This window comes from Pelophylax lessonae, assembly GCF_965119305.1.
Source record: "Pelophylax lessonae genome assembly, chromosome: 6".
NCBI classification, from domain to species: domain Eukaryota; kingdom Metazoa; phylum Chordata; class Amphibia; order Anura; family Ranidae; genus Pelophylax; species Pelophylax lessonae.
Genome location: NC_138773.1, coordinates 136125234 through 136143900, shown reverse-complemented (window position 1 = coordinate 136143900; position 18667 = coordinate 136125234). Strand labels below are relative to the sequence as shown.

The following is an 18667-nucleotide window of genomic DNA, read 5'->3' as shown; positions in this document are numbered from 1 at the left end:
GATATACAACAAGTACAAAGAGGAGTGCTTCACCAGCCCATGGCGCTGTCCATGTGTTCACCTCCTTTGTTTGTATGTTTTTTAGCTGAAATGTCCTGGTTGCTGCTGCTCCTCTCTCACTCCACTGGGGGGGGGGGGGGATCAAAACAATTCAAATCTGTAAAGAAAAGCGCACGCAACCTCGGGCAATAACGATTTAATAAAGGACAATAACACAGTACATTGGAATTGCACTATCAAAACAATTCAAATCTGTAAAGAAAAGCGCACGCAACCTCGGGCAATAACGCTTTAATAAAGGACAATAACACAGTACATTGGAATTGCACTATCAGAACAATTCAAATCTGTAAAGAAAAGCGCCCTCGAGGTTGCGTGCGCTTTTCTTTACAGATTTGAATTGTTTTGATTGTGCAATTCCAATGTACTGTGTTATTGTCCTTTATTAAAGCGTTATTGCCCGAGGTTGCGTGCGCTTTTCTTTACAGATTTGAATAGTTCAGCTTCCACACCTGCTCGGAGTGCGAAAGGTACCGTCCGAGCTTTGAAGAACCTAGGCAGCGCGTTGGGTTTCAGCCTGAGTCTCACACAGTCATGCTTTATTTTCCCCAAATGGTTATCAAAGACTTGTGGGAATCGCTGTTTCAGGGATTCCACCCATCCCTCTTTATCTCCTGATGGGATGGTCACGTGGTTGCAGGGGTTTATGGCGATGTCTGGCATGCCAAAGAGAGCAATCCAGTCTCTCCCAAAGAGAGGGGGTCCCCCATGTTCTAGGATATATAATGGCATTCTCTTCGTCTGACCCTTGTAGTATACCTGTACTTTCACGTACCCCAGTGGGTGGAGTATCTGCTTTGAGTATGTCTGCAGTTTGATTGGTGTTGGACGGACAGTTGTTCGGATCAGACGTTTTCTCCATTGTTTCTGGGTGATAACTGAAACTGAGGAAGACACGAGGTCCCTGTGTCGTCACGCGTAGGGGAGGGGCAAGGACGGACGGAGAGCTTCACTGATCGTGAGACTGTCGGGCTGTACCAGCGTAGGAGAAGGTACACGGCCATCGCGTCTCCCGCTTTACCATTACGGCTTGGTTCGATGTATGGATAATTATATGTCGCTTGTAAAATGTGCATGGATGCACTGAAATATGTGAGTTCAATTTATCTTTCCTTTATTAAAATAAACATTTAAAGAGGTATAAGCACTATTGGAGGTTTCTTTTTTGCATATGCCACACTGATACTTGCTGCTGGAGTGTCACGCTTTGAATGGATAATTTTCCCTGATTCCCTGTATATGGGCCAGTTTAACCACATCCCGCCCGCCCTATAGCAAATTGACGGCGGGATTGTGGTTGTATTATCCTGACCGGACGTCATATGACGGCGGCAGGATAATACAGCTCTGTGCGCCCCCTGGGGGGATCGGTGATGCGAGGTGTCAGCCTGATCTCTGACGTAGGCTCTTTACCATGTGACCAGCCGTGTCCAATCACGGCTGATCACATAGTAAACAGAAAGAGCCGTTGATCGGCTTTCCTTAGTTCGTGTAAAGGAGCGCCGATCGGCGGCTCCCCTGACGGGGGGGGGGGGTGGGTCGTCACTGGTAATCAGATCATTGATTACCAGTGCAGACCCTCGGGGTGGGGGGTGCCACTAGAACCACCAGGGATGCCCACCCATGACCCCAGGGATGCCCACTATGGCCACCAGGGATGGCAATCAGGGTTCAGGGAGCCCCCCCATTGCCCTCCCCATCATTGCTGCCCGCCGGTGCCCATCATTGCCATCTATCAGTGTCACCCACCAGTGCCCATTATTGCCCACCAGTGCCGCCTATCAGTGCCCATTAGTGCCCATCAGTGCCGCCCGTCAGTGCCGATAAGTGCCGCCTATCAGTGCCCACCAGTGCCGCCTATCAGTGCCCATTAGTGCCCATCAGTGCCACCTATCAGTGCCCATCAGTGCCACCTATCAGTGCCCATCAATGCCGCCTATCAGTGCCCATCAGTGCCCACCAATGCTGCATATCAGTGCTACCTACCAGTGCCACATATCAGTGCCGCCTATCAGTGCAACCCCATCAGTGCCTCCTCATCAGTGTCTGTCAGTGCAGTCTCATCAGTGCTCATCAGTGCAGGAAAAAACTTATTTATTTACAAAATTGTGTAACAAACAAAAAAACTTTTTTTTCTCTGTCGCTCATTGACAGACGCAGACTTCTTGATTCATATCAGTAGGGATATACTGCCCCCTACAGGAGTAGGACACTAGGCAGGAAAAAAGTTCTGGCCACACCTTATGGGCAGTCCCAGGGGGTATATCCTCTCTCTCCCTGCTACAGGATGTCAGTTTTTTTCTGCCTAGTCAGGAGTAAGGACCTAAGTTCCTTGCTGGGATCTCTGGTCCTGGCAAGCTTTTTTTAGTTAGCTTTTTTTTTCTCTCCAGTTTGTTCCTGTGAGATCTTCAAGCAATTATGCTGGATATGGGCGATGGGCTGGATGTTGAGATCCGGTGGTCACCCCAGCCGGCCTACGAGCGCGTGCAGGCCCTAGCTCCGCGCTGGGTCGGCCGCGACATAGTCCCACTGGATGGGGACTGGCCCCGCGAGTTAAGCATCTCGCCAGGTCGCCTATGACCAGTCGGAATCTGAGTCGCGGCGTCCGTATTGGCCGACAGCCCCCCCACCTCGGTGGAGAGGGGTTCTGTCAGGAGTTGGTGCCCGCCTGTTCCGGTATGGTGAGTAGAATGTTCCCCCTCTCCCCCTGATGGGTTTTGGGGTGGACGCGGGCCCCTTCCCGGGATGGTCGGACCCTCATGATTCCGGGTTCCCCTCTGTCCTATTACGCACCCCCACCTATCTGCCCCCCTCACTAGTGGGTACAGGCCACATATGGAGGCGGTGGGGGGGGCGCCGCCGGTGTTACCCTAAAAACGATCAGGGGGGGTTAATACCTGTGCTTTCATGCCCATCTATGATCGATCCGTAGGGTAGGCTCACGGGGGTCCCCTGTTGACACTGCGGACTGCGCGGGGCCGCCATTTTCCCGCGGGCCTGCCATTTTGTTGTAGCCTGCATGTCCTCGGCATGGGGGTGGCCATCTTGGTACACCCAGCTCGTCCTGCTTGAGAGCTGAGCAGCTGTAGTAATTACCAAGGGCGTGTAAGGGGGCGGAGCCCCTCCCTAGACCCGGGAAAATCACTCCACAAAGACTTCCTGTCAGATAGACAGCGCTGAGAGCAGTCCTGGTTTGAAGTGGTGAGCCTTTTGGGGGTCTCTCTTCTCTCTCTCTGCGGGGGTCTCGAGCACGTGACCACTGGGGGCGCTTTAGCGCTGGGGGATTCTTTTCAAAAAAAAAAATCCGGTCCTTCCAGACCTGAGGATAAGACCGCTTCAGCCTGAAGGTGCGCCCCCACCCAGATCAAGGGTGGGGGGGGGTGTCTTCGCCGGTTCCCGGACCCGTGGCTCTACAGTATTCAAGACAAATGGGTTCACGAGGTCATACGGTCGGAACACAAGATCGAGTTGCGATCGTTTCTACCGGTGCGGTCCTTCCCTTCCAATATACGACTGTCCCCGAATCGCCTAATGGCTCTGTTGGGGGCAGTACAGCACTGGATGTAAATGGCGCCCATAGAGGGTGCCTATCTTCACGTTCCCATTTACGCAGGACACCAGCGGTATCTGCGCTTTGCGGTGGGAGCGGACCATTATCCGTTTGTGGCGTTACCCTTTGGTCTCGCCTCTGCTTTCCAGGTTTTCACCAAAGTTTGGGCCCCAGTCCTGGCTTTGTTGCAGCAGCGGGGCATATAGGTCCTGGGCTACCTGGACGACCTCCTCTTTTGTGCGGAGTCTCCGCAGGCTCAGTGTCATACGCGGACTCTCCAAAAGGAGATTCTTCCCAAATGGAACTGGAATTCCGATTTCCTAGACAATCGGATCCGGCTGAGCGAGCGGACCAGGTAGTTTCTGGTTTGGGGGCCTCGGTCTCCGATGCTCAGTCAGGGGAAGCCCTTTTCTCAGAAAATATCCAGGTTATCGATAAATGTGTTGGAACTGAAAGCGATCAGGTTTTGCCTGGTTCGCCGGACCAGGCATCTTCAGGGCTGCTTGGTTCGGATTCAGTCGGGCAATGCCACGGCCATGGCCTATGTCAATCATCAAGGGGACACCAAGAGTGTTCTAGCGGCCGTGGAAGTGGCCAGCATGTTTTGGGCGGAACAGTTCGTTCCGGCTCTGTCTGTAGTTCACGTTCTGGGTATGGAAAATTGGCAGGCGGACTTTCTCAGCCGTCAGACCTTGGATCAAGGGGAATGGCCTCTTCAGGTCAGGCTGGTCGCAGACGCTCCTTGGCGACTTCCTCACTTCCTCACTGTCTCAGGGAGTCCTGTCCATCCTGCTTTACGATCACTGACTTTGACGGCTTGGCTGTTGAGAGCCAGGTGCTGAAGGACAGGGGTTTGTCTGCTTCAGTTATTCCTACTCTGATTAAAGCGAGGAAAGCGACTTTCAGAAAAGTCTATCATTGCACATGGAAGTCTTATATCGCGTGGTGTGAATCCCTTGGGTTTCCTCCACGTTCTTACTCGGTGGCTCAGATATTGGCCTTTCTGCAACGGGGGGTTGAGCAGAAGCTGGCCTTGAGCACTATCAAGGGTCAGGTCTCAGCATTGGCAATCTTCTTCCAGAAGCCACTGGCAACTCATTCCTTGGTACGGAATTTCATCCAGGGGGTGCGGCACCTGGCTCCTCTGGTGTGTGCGCCCTTGCCGCCCTGGGATCTTAATTTAGTGTTGTCGGTTCTCCAGAAACCTCCCTTTGAAAATATTAGGGAGATTCCCTTGCTTACCTTATCCCAGAAGGTGGCCTTTTTGGTGGCTATCACTTCTGCACACAGGGTGTCTGAATTGGCCGCATTGGCCTGTCGTTCCCCATAGCTGGTGGTTCATAGGGATAAGGTGGTTCTTCGTCCGAATCCATCCTTCCTTCCTAAGGTGGTTTCAGAGTTTCATTTGAATGAGGTTATTGTGTTACCTTCCCTGTGTCCTAAGCCCAGTCATCCTCGGGAGTTTGCGTTACACTCCTTGGATGTGGTTCGAGCAATCAGGGTGTACTTGGCTACTACTGACTCTTTTCGTAAGGCTGATTCACTTTTTGTGATCACGGATGGCCCTAGAAAGGGGTTGCCTGTGTCTGCAGCGACTATCTCCAGATGGAACAGACAGACGGTGGTGCAGGCTTATTCTATTAAGGGTTGGGTTCCTCTGTTCCCTGCACACTCTACTCGGGCTCTTAGTGCTTCCTGGGCCTTCCGCCATCAAGCGTCGGTGCTTCAGGTATGCAAGGCGGCTACCTGGTCGTAGGTTCATACCTTTACAAAATTCTATAAAGTTGATGTGCTGGCATCGGCGGATGCCTCTTTTGGCCGCAAGGTTCTGCAGGCCGCTGTTTGAGGGGACCGTTGGTCTACCTCGGGGGTTTGTTTGTTTTTTTTTCAGTTGGGTCTCATCCTTTTGTTCGATGAGTCCTTGATGCTTCTGGTTGGCTCCGGTTGGGCCTACTGGATTGGATTTTTATTTCTGTTATCCCACCCCTCATTTGTGGCACTGCTTTGGGACGTCCCTACTGATATTAATCAAGAAGTCTGCGTCTGTCAATGAGCGACAGAGAAAATTGGATTTTTGACTTACCGTAAAATCCTTTTCTCTTAAGCTCATTGACAGACGCATGACCCACCCCTCTATTTTTGAGTTGAGTTGGGTTGAATTCTCTGACACTGCTTTGTTACATAACTGACATCCTGTAGCAGGGAGTGAGAGGATATACCCCCTGGGACTGCCCATAAGGTGTGGCCAGAACTTTTTTCCTGCCTAGTGTCCTACTCCTGTAGGGGGCATTATATCCCTACTGATATGAATCAAGAAGTCTGCGTCTGTCAATGAGCTTAAGAGAAAAGGATTTTACGGTAAGTCAAAAATCCAATTTTTTTCAAACTTTTCGGTCTTTTTTTATTTGTTTAGCAAAAAGGAAAAAAACCCAGAGGTAATCAAATACCACCAAAAGAAAGCTCTATTTGTGGGGGGGGGGGGAAATGACATAAATTTGGTTTAGGTACAGTGTTGCATGACCGCGCAATTGTCATTCAAAATGCAACAGCGCTAAAAGGGGAAAATTGGCCTGGGCAGGAAGGGGGTGAAAGTGCCCTGTATTGAAGTGGTTAAACCGTATCTGAGCTACAGACCATTGGAATAATAGGATCTGGAAGAGTCAGCCCTAAGAAGGATCCTCTGTATATGTGCCTGCCTTAATCGTGTATAAGGTGAGCACCCACTCGCAAGGGGGTGCACAGTTGTTTTATGATCTGTGACACTCTGGTCACTCACTTTCTTGGGGAGCACCTACCACCCTCAGGTGGTCTTGAGCACTTTATAGAAGATTCTAAATTGTTATTTGCACTGACTCACAAAGACTTGGATTTTTCTATTTTTGACACTACTTCATTTATTTTTGAATTAATATACGTTGGACTGTATTTTGATTCTTTATCACTGTGATTTGGAAATTGGTAACAAGTTTTTTATTGAACAAATTTTTTTGCACTACGCACTTTTATGAGGATTGATGCAGCTTTATTGAGAAGAGAGTGTGTTTTATTATACTAAATTATTCACCAGTCACTTTATATATTTTTCATTTCTGGTCAATATTTATATGTATTATGATTTAACACTGGCGAGGATAATTAGGGATTTATCTTTTTGAACAATATAGATATATCTGTTTATTTATTGAAGGAGCATATATTATTTTTATACATCTATTTACATCATATATACATTTTTATCTAAGAGGATTTTTATTCTGCGCAACACTATTTTTTATTTTAGAACTGAAACTGCTGCTCCTGTGTCTACATCCATCTTGAGTTTCTTTCCTTCCACGGTTACCTCTACAGTCATTGCAGAGGGTGCCGAATGCATATGATGTATGTCCAATCTGTGGAGTACTTCCTCATCCTCTGATTCAGATAATGATGTATATCTTCCCACCATTTCTGCCTTTGTCCTGGTGTTCAGAGGTTGTTTATTTCGCACCATCTTACTATGGCAGACTCGTTTCAGATGGCCTGCTTTACCACAATTATGACAGAACTGATCCTTAAACCGGCAGACTTTGTGATCATGGTCTGTATTCCCACAACGGTAGCAAGCTGACTCCCGGCTTGGTGAGGGTCTATATTTCCAGTTTGCTGCTGTTGGCTTGACTGCTGTTCTGAAAACTTCCTCTTTAACCTCTTCCCTTCTGCTCTGGGGGTTCAATGCCTCTGTATCTTTCACAGCCATTTCCATCACTGAAGCTATCTCAATTGCCTTTGTAAGGGTAAGGTCTTTCTCTGTTAACAGTCTCTTTTGGCTAGACTCACTATTTAGTAGGGATGATCAAACTTTTCAAAAGTTCGGTTCGGCCAGAACATCCGAACTTCCCGAAAGTTCGGCCCAGATTTCAGAACCCCATTGAAATCAATGGGACCTGAACTTCGGTATTCAAAAAACACCATTTTGAAGCCCTAAAACCCAATAAATGCCCCTAAAAAGTGCCTAGGGTTCTGGGTCATACCCCAGGGACTATTAATCACACAAAAAAAGTTCTTAAAAATTGTCATTTTTGATAGAGAGCCAATTATTGAAAAAATTAAAAAAAAAAAATTAAAATTCTTTGGATTTAGTATCTGAGGGGTCTAAAAAGTGTACCTGTGAAGTTTCAGCTCTGTAGCATGTCCAGAACCATAAAAAAAAGATTGTTTGTATTAGGTCACTTATAGAACAGGTTAGTGGCTTCTCTCTTTTCACACCTTGCCGGTTTAGTAGCAAGCGTTTTTTTGGGCATTTTTTGGGGTCTTTTGAGGCAGGCAAAACATCTGAACATGTGAATAGGGGGTATATATATATATATATCTATATATATATATATATCTATATATATACACACCCATGTATGTATATATACACCTAGACATATATAGGTGTGATAGTAGCAGAAATATATGCTTGCGCTAATGAAATCATTTACACTAATATGGCTCCGCTCCTATCACACCTATATATGTCTAAGTTTAAAATACATATAAGTATGTGTGTATATAAACCACTATACACAAGTTCAGATGTTTTGCCTGCCTCCAAAGAACCCAAAAAAACGCTAGCGTCAAAAAAAAAAAACGCCCAGGTGTGTTGTTGCAGCCATTTTTTGGGGGTTTTTGGAGGCAGGCAAAACATCTGAACTTGTGTATAGTGGTATATATACACACATACTTGTATGTATTTTACACTTAGACATATATAGGTGTTATAGGAGCGGAGCCATATTAGTGTAAATGATTTCATTAGCGCAAGCATACATTTCTGCTACTATAACACCTATATATGTCTAGGTGTATATATATATACATATAAGTATGTGTGTATATATACCCGTATACACAAGTTCAGATGTTTTGCCTGCCTCCAAAAACCCCAAAAAGATGCCTGCAACAACACACCTGGGCATTTTTTTTTTTTTTTTGGCGCTAGCGTTTATTTGGGCATTTTTTTGGGTTCTTTGGAGGCAGGCAAAACATCTGAACGTGTGTATACGGATATATATACACACATACTCATATGTATATATACACCTAGACATATATAGGTGTGATAGTAGCAGAAATATATGCTTGCGCTAATGAAATAATTAACACTAATATGGCTCTGCTCCTATAACACCTATATATGTCTAAGTGTAAAATACATATAAGTATGTGTGTATATATACCACTATACACAAGTTCAGATGTTTTGCCTGCCTCCAAAACCCCCCAAAAAATGGCTATATATACACACATACTCATATGTATATATACACCTAGACCTATATAGGTGTTATAGGAGCGTAACTACAGGGAGTGCAGAATTATTAGGCAAATGAGTATTTTGACCACATCATCCTCTTTATGCATGTTGTCTTACTCCAAGCTGTATAGGCTCGAAAGCCTACTACCAGTTAAGCATATTAGGTGATGTGCATCTCTGTAATGAGAAGGGGTGTGGTCTAATGACATCAACACCCTATATCAGGTGTGCATAATTATTAGGCAACTTCCTTTCCTTGGGCAAAATGGGTCAAAAGAAGGACTTGACAGGCTCAGAAAAGTCAAAAATAGTGAGATATCTTGCAGAGGGATGCAGCACTCTTAAAATTGCAAAGCTTCTGAAGCATGATCATCGAACAATCAAGCATTTCATTCAAAATAGTCAACAGGGTCGCAAGAAGCGTGTGGAAAAACCAAGGATTAAATAACAGCCCATGAACTGAGAAAAGTCAAGCGTGCAGCTGCCAAGATTGCCACCAGTTTGGCTATATTTCAGAGCTGCAACATCACTGGAGTGCCCAAAAGCACAAGGTGTGCAATACTCAGAGACATGGCCAAGGTAAGAAAGGCTGAAAGACGACCACCACTGAACAAGACACACAAGCTGAAACATCAAGACTGGGCCAAGAAATATCTCAAGACTGATTTTTCAAAGGTTTTATGGACTGATGAAATGAGTGAGTCTTGATGGGCCAGATGGATGGGCCCGTGGCTGGATTGGTAAAGGGCAGAGAGCTCCAGTCCGACTCAGACGCCAGCAAGGTGGAGGTGGAGTACTGGTTTGGGCTGGTATCATCAAAGATGAGCTTGTGGGGCCTTTTCGGGTTGAGGATGGAGTCAAGCTCAACTCCCAGTCCTACTGCCAGTTTCTGGAAGACACCTTCTTCAAGCAGTGGTACAGGAAGAAGTCTGCATCCTTCAAGAAAAACATGATTTTCATGCAGGACAATGCTCCATCACACGCGTCCAAGTACTCCACAGCGTGGCTGGCAAGAAAGGGTATAAAAGAAGAAAAGCTAATGACATGGCCTCCTTGTTCACCTGATCTGAACTCCATTGAGAACCTGTGGTCCATCATCAAATGTGAGATTTACAAGGAGGGAAAACAGTACACCTCTCTGAACAGTGTCTGGGATGCTGTGGTTGCTCCTGCACGCAATGTTGATGGTGAACAGATCAAAACACTGACAGAATCCATGGATGGCAGGCTTTTGAGTGTCCTTGCAAAGAAAGGTGGCTATATTGGTCACTGATTTGTTTTTGTTTTGTTTTTGAATGTCAGAAATGTATATTTGTGAATGTTGAGATGTTATATTGGTTTCACTGGTAAAAATAAATAATTGAAATGGGTATACTGTATATTTGATTTTTGTTAAGTTGCCTAATAATTATGCACAGTAATAGTCACCTGCACACACAGATATCCCCCTAAAATAGCTAAAACTAAAAACAAACTAAAAACTACTTCCAAAAATAGTCAGCTTTGATATTAACCACTTCCCCCTAGGACGACGTCATATGACGTCGTAAACTTTGCGGGGGTATACCGGGATGATGCCTCTAGCTAGAGGCATCATTCCGGTACCGTTGTTTGAAGCCGACAGTGGGCTTTCCGTCGGTACTGATCGATGCGGCTCGGGAGCCGCTCGATCGTTACCCGGGGGCGGGAGGGGACGTCCCCCCCCCTCCCGCCGCCTTCCGCGGCTTTTACCGGGGCTCCCGTCCCACCGGGAGCCCCGAGCACCCAGCCGGCGCGTCCGCCGGCTGGATGGAGCCCCGATGAATGCCGGAAACGGCATCGATCGGGTCTCCGATGACGTAACCCGGAGGCGGCGTCCATGACGTCACTTCCGGGTTAGTGTGCTGCAAAACGGCGCCAAATTTGAAAAACGTCTGTATGCAAAAACGCCGTTTTCGGCGTTTTGCATACAGGGAAGTGTAGTGGAGGGGTCGAGGGTCTTTTAGACCCTCGATCCCTCCATAAAGTGTACCTGTCACTGCATATTGCTGTCACAAGGGATGTTTACATTGCTTGTGACAGCAATAAAAGTGATCAGATTTTTTTTTTTTTTAAAAACTGTAATAAAGTTAAAAAAATAAATAAAATAAATGGGAAAAAAAAAAATGTAGCCGCCCCGATCACCGTTAGCTCGCGCACAAAAAAAAACGTATACGGAAGTCGAGCCGCGAATGAAATAGCTGTTCAAACCACACATGTGCGGTATCGCCGCGATCACCAGAGCGTGAGCAATAATTTAAAAGAAGAGCTACACTCCAACTCTAAACTGGTAACCGTTAAATAAATTTAAAGTGTCGCCTATTGAGATCTCTATTGACCGTAGTTTGTCGCCATCCCACAGGGGGGCGCAATTTTAAACCGTAACATGTTGGGTATCTATTTACTCGGCATGACATCATCTTTCACAATATACAAAAAAAATGGGCTAACTTTACTGTTTAGAATTTTTTAAATGCAGTGAAATGTAATTTTTCCCAAAAAATGGTGTTTTAAAGACCGCTGCGCAAATACCGCGTGACAAAAAATATTGCAATGACCGCCATTTTATTCTCAAGAGTCTTTGCTAAAAAATATATATATATATATAATGTTTAGGGGTTCTAAGTAGTTTTCTAGGAAAAAATACTGGTTTTAACTTGTAAACACAAAGTGTCCGAAATAGGCCTGGTATGGAAGTGGTTAATGAGTTTTTTGGGTTCATTGAGAACATGGTTGTTGTTCAATAATAAAATTAATCCTCAAAAATACTCATTTGCCTAATAATTCTGCACTCCCTGTATAATGGTGTTAATTATTTCATTAGCGCAAGTAGTGTTTTCTGCTCCTTTCACACCTATATATGTGCAGGTGTATATATACATACATGGGTGTGTATATATACCCCCATACACATGTTCAGATGTCATGCCTGACTCCAAACATGTGCTCAAAAAATCACTATAGACGCCTGCAGCAAAAAAGCAAGCTGACCGGCGAGAAGCCATATTAGTGCACCGAATGTGACTTAAGAGAAACTATCTTTTCTCTATAGCGGTCACCCTGATATGGAAGGGTTTGGTCACCCTGCCATAGCGGTCACTGTCAGTTCACCCTACACTACATTACGGTCACCCTGATATGGAAGGGTTTGGTCACCCTGCCATAGCAGTCAGTTAACCCTACACTACATTACGGTCACACTGACACTTCACACTTTCCCTACAGAAACTAAATTTTTGCATCTAACTAAAGTGTAAAAGAGCACCCCAACTACACTAGATATCCCTTTCCTCACACTAATAAATGCTAAATGACAATTTTAAAGTAAAATTAACAGAACTGCTTCCACTCTCTTCCATGTCCCTGTATAACAATGCTAGGAATTTGGCGGGGGCTATCTTATATACTGGGGGGCGTATTCACTAATGATTGGACTATGGACCCCCTAGTCACTCCAATCACATTCCTAGCATTCTCCTGCCCCCTCAATTGGCTTTTGCTAATGATTCTGGTCCAATCACGGGCTTTTAAAGCCCATTTCCTGAACCATTGCATTTTGGTCGGTTCTGGTTGCCGAATTACGAACTTTTTCAGCAAAAAGTTCTAAATTCGGCCGAACCTCGAACACCCAATGTTCGGGTCGAACCGATGGTCGACCCGAACCGTTCGATCATCCCTACTATTTAGTCCCATGACAAACTTATCCCTCAGTGCAGTCGGTAAGTACTCCCCAAAATAACAGGTTGAGGCTAGTCTGCGAAGGGCGAGCACATAAGCCTTAATATCTTCACCCGGCTGCTGCTGCCGCTGATAGAACCGGAATCTTTCTGCAATCTCTAGGCTGGAAGTGATTCCCTAACAGTGTCAGGAGCTCTGCCAAAGTCTTAGTTGCTGGTTTTTCAGGGAAAAGGAAATCCCTAAGAGTGTCATATGTCCTAGCACCAACCACTGTCAGAAATACTGCTACTTGCCTGTCGCCTGGGATGGCATTTGCACAAAAATATTGTTCCAGTCTCTAAATCCAGAAACTCCAGGTTGTCTGTTCTCCATCAAATTCACTTAATGTCCCGATCAATGACATTTTCCTGCTGGGCTCTGTGGGTGTTTGTATCCAGGTGACAATCCAGAGTTTTTTTTTCTTCTTTTCTTTTCTCACACGGATAGTAACCTTGTAAATCCCATCCTCGTCACCACTGTTATATTCTCTGTGTTGTGAGAGACACAGGACTCTGATCTGGAACAACGGATGTTTATTCAGGACTCACTGTACACTGCAACATGCATTACAGGACAGCTCTGTATATCAATGCATCCCTTACATGTCTCTAAGATGGCCACTCTGCCCCTTGACCCTTGTCATCACTCCTGGGTGGAGCCAGCCTTAAAGTAACAGTACATGTGAAAACCTTCAGGTATAACATTGGTTGTTGGTGGTGCCTTAACACCGCAACCCATCGCAGTTACTCTTGCTGGGCGCAGGAAAAGGCCGTGCTGGTAAAAATTCCATACGAATTTGAAATTGGCAAAGATCAAGTGTTGTATGTGATCAGGTGGGGTCGCTGTGCTGTCATCTATACTGGCCAAGGTTGGGTGTTGGCTATGCAAACCTGCTGGAGTGATGAGGACCTGGAAGGTTAGTATTGGCAGGAAATGAATTTGAAATTGGGCCTTTGGTGTTGGTGGTGCCTGAACACCGTAACCCCTCAGTTACTCTTGCTGTGCGCTGGGAGCAGGGCGCAGGGACAGGGCCTGCTGTTAAAAATTACATACAAAATTTAAATTGTATGCACCTGGCATACAAGTGCAGAAAAATTAGGCCTTGGGGCTTGGTGGTGACCTAAACCAAAAACATTGATGGAAGCTAGCAGAATCAAGGTTGAGGAATAGGATAGGCAGCATATGCAGTCTTCGAGGGATGGCAGACCCCTAGCAAATGCAATCAGTTACATCAGCATCAGAGGCTTGATAGTTGCTGTTGATCCAGGACTGATTCATTTTGATAAAAGTCAGCTGGTCAACAGAGTCTGTGGACAGACACACTCTTTTTTGTCCATCACAATTCCTCCATCAGCACTGAACATCCATTCGGAAAGCACCCTGGAAGCAGGACAGGCCAGAAGCTCCATTGCATATTGAGCAAGTTCTGGCCAGTGGTCCATCCTCAAGACCCAGTAACCCTCAGTGGATGCTCACTTGGAAAGGTCTCCAAGTCTGCTCTCGCCCCTAGATATTCGTGCACCATATGATGGAGACGCTGCCAATGGTTGCTTAAACTTAACAGCCCTGGGTGCTGCTGAGGACTATAGAACTGTTCAAAGGCATCGGTCAGCCAGCCGCCTTCTTCAACGCTCCTCCTTTGGCTGAACGATGCCTCAGAAACACGTCCAGAGAATGTTAACCTTCCAGTATCTTGAAAGGTGTTAAACAATTTTTTTTCAAGGCCTCCTCAAGATGTTTCTTCCTCTGCTCCCTCAGCAAAGACCGGATGAGCTCTGCAACTTTAACCTTGTAACATGGATCAAGAAGGGTTGCCAACCAGTAATTATCCCTCTCTTTGATAGCACGAATCCTTGGGTCCTTTCGCATACTTTGCAGAATCAGGGAGCCCATGCAAACTAAGTTTAAGGAGGCATGAGCTTCTGAGTCCTCTGTGTCACTAAGGAGGACATTGTCAGGAGCAACCTCTCCCCAACCACAGACAACTCCTGGGGTTTCTGGGGAATCAAAACCATCCCTTGAAGACTGCTGTATGCTATCTTATACATCCATGCTGCCACAATCCTCCTCCTCTTCTTCCTGTGTGTTTTGTGTCCCTGCAGTCATGATATCTGCATAAAGGGGGCCTTGTGAGGAAAGGAAGTCCTCCTCTTCCTCCCGCTGTTCTGCCCCAAGTGCCCTGTCCATGATTTCACGAAGCATGTGCTCCAGCAGGTAGACTAGAGGAAAAGTGTCACTAATGCATGCATCATCCTTCTGGCCTCCTCAAATGGTGACAGGACGGTGCATGCATCCTTTATCAAAAGCCACTGGCGTGGGAAAAAAAGCCAACCTCACACAGGTACTCATTGATGGCCCTCTGCTGCGTGTGCAGCCACTGCAGCATTGAAAATGTTGAGTTCCACCTGGTGGGCAGGTTTAATTCCCATTGAATGTCAGATAAGCGGGCACTGGCAGTGTATGAATGCCGGAAATGTCCAGAGACTTTTCTGGCCTGCCTCAGGAGATCTTGGAAGCCTGGGTATCTGGTCAAGAAACGCTGCACCACCAGATTCAGGACCAAGCATGCATGGAACATGTGTCAAGTGTCCCTGTCGGAGGGCGGAGAGAAGGTTGGTGCCATTGTCGCATACAACCATTCCTGGCTCAAGCTGTCGTGGTGTCAACCATCTCTGAGCCTGCCCCCGCAGAGCTGACAGAATCTCTGCCCCGGTGTGACTCCCATCCCCTCGACAGACCAACTGAAGCATGGCATGGCATCTTTTAGCCTGACTACTTGTGTAGCCTCTTAAACGCTTAGGGAGCACTGCTGCTTCAGAGGACAACTGAGCAGAAGAGGACATGGAGGAAGAAGAAGAGGAGGAGGTGGAGTAGACAGATGTGGCAGAACCAGCACCAGCTTTTTTGGAGGCTTTGTGGCAAAACAAGCTGCAACACTGAACCCTGTCCTGCATCCTTCCCAGCTGCCAGCAGAGTTACCCAGTGCACCATGATGGAAATTTAACGTCCCTGTCCATGCCTGCTCTGTCCAACGAGGCCAAAACACTACCTTCCACATGACGATAGAGCACCAGAATGGCCTTACGCGAAAATAAATGCCTTTTTGGTACCTGCCACTGTGGTACAGCACATTCCACAAATTTGCGAAAGGGAGCAGAGTCTACCAGATGAAAAGGCAGCAATTGTAATGCTAGCAATTTGGCCAAGCTAAGACGCTGAGCATGTGGCTGGCTGGGACAGTATTTCTTTCTATAGTTCAGCAACTGGGTTAGTGAAATTTGCCTGCTGCTCAAATCAAGTGGTGGTGTACTGCTAGCAGATTGGGTGCAAGTCTCTGTGGCACCTATGTGCACATGTGCTGAAAAAAGCCCACACTAATGAACTTCTGGAAGTCTGTGGGGAGTTTGCAGCACCCTGCAACTGTGGAGCTCTGTGCTGGGATGAGATAGGTTGGCTACTCCTATGGCGGCCCCTGGAGTACATCCTGTCTCATTGGTGATGTGCCTCCTCGTCCTTCTCCCCCTCACTTTCCTCCACTATTCTGTCAGGCACCCAAGTACAGTCAGTGACCTCATCATCCCCTCCCTCCCCGTCAAACTTGGCAGTATGCTGCAGCTGTGGCAACATGATTGCTAGTTTCTTGTCCGTCATTGTCACCCCCTCTTTCTAGGCTTACGTTATTCTCTTCATGAACCTGGGAACCAACATCACAGCTTTCAAATTGCTGCGTATCCTCCAGCAGCATGTCACTGACACTATGATAGAATCGTTCGGTTGACTCCTCTGTGCATGATGGTGGGGCAACAGAAGGAGTAGCTGTGGAGAAGAAGCCTGTGGAACGGGCCGCTTTGGCAGCTGTGGTGGAAGGCAAATTAGTATGAGCGTGGGTGACAGAGGACTCTTTTTTTATTCACTCCACCAACTCTTCTACATGTTGTGGCTGAATAACATGGCTAGCACTGGAAAAAAAAAGGACGGGTCGTGCCCCGCCTGCAGGGGATGCACCATGTCTGTGACCACCACTTTTCTCTGTGGACAAAGAGGCTGCTTGCCCTCTTTTAATGGCCTGTGAGTGTTTGCCTCTCCTTGTCGGCCTTTCGGACATGATGTGGATTTTACTTTTATCTATATACTGTATAATGCACTGGTGATATGTACTGAAATGACCGATAGATACTAAGTGGCCTATATATCTATAGAGATATCAATGTGTGGTCTATACAGAACTGACCAATAGATACTCAATGGCACAATATATGTTATCAATTGTCCTATATATACAGAGAGATCAATGTATGCTCTATACTGAACTGACCAATAGATACTCAATGGCCTAATGTATGTAAACAATTGTCCTATATATATATATATATATATATATATATATATATATATTGTGATATTTGGGGTGATAGCTCCAAGGGATCACGTGCACAAGCCGGGAAAATTTAAACAAGAAGTGGTTTATTTTCTTCATAACAGAAATAAAGCTTCCAGCAGCAAACAGTTCAGAAAATAGGCATAACTTAAAAGTCCGCTTAATAAAATGGTAACTTATAATATAATACAGTCTTTTGGCAGGGGTTTTACCCCATGTATGTCGTCCCAAGCAGCAGCTTGTCTCCAACCACCATGCAGCATACAAACACACTTGTTTTAGCAGCTCAGTCTCCCAGGTGTATCTCCAGCTCCTACTTTCCACACCCCCACTGACACTACTTCCTGTCTTTAAGAGCTGGTCTCTCTGGGAGAGGGCTTAACCCTTGCCTTCCTGAGATCCCATACTTCCCTTAAAGGGACCACAGCCCAAATATTGGTGCTATGTAACACCCATCCAGGATCCAACCTCTATGACCTCCACATATCCCCCCCCCCTGCCTCAACGCGGAGGTGTTGGAGGCACCGTCAGACACCATACAATGCAGTCGGGAGAGTGCATCGGCATTCTAACGCTGTCTCCCGGGCCAATGCTCTACCATAAAATTGAATTCCTGGAGGGACAGGAACCACCTCATCACCCTGGCATTGGCCTGCTTGTTTTGTCGCATCCAGGTCAACGGGGCATGGTCGAACACCATGCGAAACTTCCTACCCAGCAGGAAGTAGCGCAGAGAGTCTAGTGCCCACTTGATGGCGAGACACTCCCGCTCCACCACAGCATAGTTTCTCTCTGCCGCCGTCAGTTTCCTACTGAGAAAAACTACGGAGTGCTCTTCCCCATTGACCACTTGCGACAAGACAGCACCCAGTCCAGCATTTGAGGCATCCGTCTGTACTACAAATTCCTTGGAAAAATCTGGCGCTACTAACACTGGATGCTCACACAATGCGGTTTTAAGCTTCTGAAAAGCTTCCTTGGCCTCTGCATTCCACGTTATCACAGACGTCCTCCCTTTTGTCAAGTCCATCAATGGGGCCGCAATAGTAGCAAAGTTGGGAACAAACCTTCGATAGTAGCCGACTATGCCCAGAAAAGCCCTGACCTGTTTTTTTGTTAGGGGGCGGGGCCAGTTCAGGATGGCTTCTACCTTGTTCATCTGAGGCTTTACTAGTCCCCTACCCACAATGTACCCCAGGTACTTCGCTTCCTCAATCCCAACAGCTGACTTCTCTGGATTTACGGTAAACCCTGCTCTTTTCAGAGTCTAGGACGGCCTGGACCCGAGATAGATGGGACTCCCAATCAGTACTGAAAATGACGATGTCAACCAGATATACTGAAGCGTATCGTCCATGGAGCCATAATATTTTGTCCATAGATCTTTGAAACGTGGCTGGGGCGGAGTGTAAACCAAACGGCATTCTTTTATATTGCCAGTGGCCTTTTGGAGTGGAAAAAGCTGTTTTTTTCCCAATACCCTTTTGTAAGGTCTAGTGTGGTAATGTACCGGGCGGGACCCAACCTCTCAATCAATTCATCTACCCGGGGAATCGGGTATGCGTCTAATTTTGAGACTTCGTTACGTTTTCTGAAATCATTGCAAAATCGCAGAGTGCCGTTGGGTTTTGGTACCAGAACGATAGGACTTGACCATTCACTTTGC

At 46.5% G+C, this 18667-nt stretch overlaps 1 protein-coding gene across 1 annotated transcript in view; it reads left to right on the top strand.

Moving 5' to 3' along the window:
• Nucleotides 1-18667, top strand: part of SNX29 (sorting nexin 29) — a gene marked incomplete at its 3' end in the record, with an annotated part of 1499164 nt that overhangs the window by 501241 nt on the left and 979256 nt on the right. The gene's annotated exons all lie outside the window — the stretch shown is intronic.